Source organism: Acyrthosiphon pisum, chromosome X (genome assembly GCF_005508785.2).
Source record: "Acyrthosiphon pisum isolate AL4f chromosome X, pea_aphid_22Mar2018_4r6ur, whole genome shotgun sequence".
Classification (NCBI taxonomy): Eukaryota; Metazoa; Arthropoda; class Insecta; order Hemiptera; family Aphididae; genus Acyrthosiphon; species Acyrthosiphon pisum.
In genome coordinates this window covers 43,150,812-43,152,619 of record NC_042493.1, presented here as the reverse complement: position 1 = coordinate 43,152,619, position 1,808 = coordinate 43,150,812, and positions in this window count along the sequence as shown.

Sequence of the window (1,808 nt, the reverse complement as noted above, 5' to 3'; positions counted from 1 at the left end):
TTATATTAAATACCTAATGAATATTGTGATATGATTAATTTGGAATTTATTATAGGTACCTATTATAGGTCAATTTTTTTTAATACCATTGAGAAGTATATAATATGTCTTATACCTATAGACCGACATACCGTCTCCGCTCAGAATCGTTTTTCTTATACAATGATGTTATATCATTGAATTCAAATTTAATACCATCCATTATACATTGACTCACTTGTAATCTACTGTACAGCAGAGCGACATCCACTTACCCTCCTTTTTTTACGGTTGGGTTAAGGTTTTATATTAATTGATCATATTAATCCATCGTAGGAATGACCAAGGATGAATTTAACTGAGCATTTAGAGATTTGAGCGATAAAAAATCAACTGGATAAGATGATATACCTTCAGAAATACTTAAAATCTAGGCGAAAAAATTACTCAAGACTTACTTGAAATTATCAAGACACTCAATGAGAAAGACTCAATTCCGGAAGATTTCATAAAAGGTAAAACTACACCCTCCTTACTAATAAACATCTAAGTATAAGTTCAAGAAATAAATTCGTAAAAACATACATCTGGAGTATTTTACTATGTAATATACGAATAATACACCATAAATATGAATAAACTTGTAAAATGAAGATGTCAGATAAGCTCATAATGGGGTGTAAAAACAAACGCAATTATAAAACATTTTACGTAAAACAAAAAAATATTAGGCAACGAACATTCCTCAACGATTACATAACAATCTTTCCGAGACGTCCATACACAATAACATGCCCATATATGGATATACAAAATTAACAAAGATAAAAAACCGTTACGCAACACCATTACAGGATTACATAACTGACTTCTGTCTCACTAAAAGAACAGTTTACACCTATACATGTGCACTATACGATATTGGGTTAAATGGCAAAAAATCGATGGCAAAACTATGCGCAAAAGAAATAATAGGATAGAACACAAAATACGATACACACCCATCATATCAATATTGCCAAAAACCGACAACAACGTGCAAAATACAACATAATATGCACGCACATGCACACTGTACGAAATTGGGTCAAACAACCGGATATCAATGCCAAAATTATGCGCAACAAAAAGAATACAATAGCCCCTAACATACCAAATACTCTTTCGTACCAACATTGCGAAAAAACCAACAACGATGTGCAAAACACGACATAAAACACACACATGCGCACTACACAACATTCGGTCAATCAACCAGATGTCACTGCCTTAACCATGCGCAAAGAGAACAATAAGATGACACATGACGTGCGAAACACTTTTATCGTATAAGATTCGCCAAAAATCCAACGACTATGTACAAAAACACCACATGAACACACGCTAATGCACAACTTACATTACAAACACGAATAATCTATTCTGATGTTACGTAATAGAGTGGGGATAAGGCAATAGCTTCCTTATATAAACGCCACTCACAGACCATACAGCCAGTACAATAGTACACTCGACGCAACACGGCAACTCCACACAAATGACCACGTTCACGGCGACCACAGCGAAACTACACAACACCGACCGGTTTTTATTTTAACGAAATTAACCTTTCATTACAAAAGTTAACTTGCGTTTGTTATGGACATCAGGTATGAGCACACTTTTGGTATATTCACTTTGCTATTCCATCATGACAACAGTGTTATTTCTATTCTTATAAACCCAATGATCCTTTAAAAATGTTAAGCTATGTAGGGAACATGTCCATACATCCATATCCAATCTTTACATTCCATACAAATAAAATCCTAATGTAAATTATAAACACC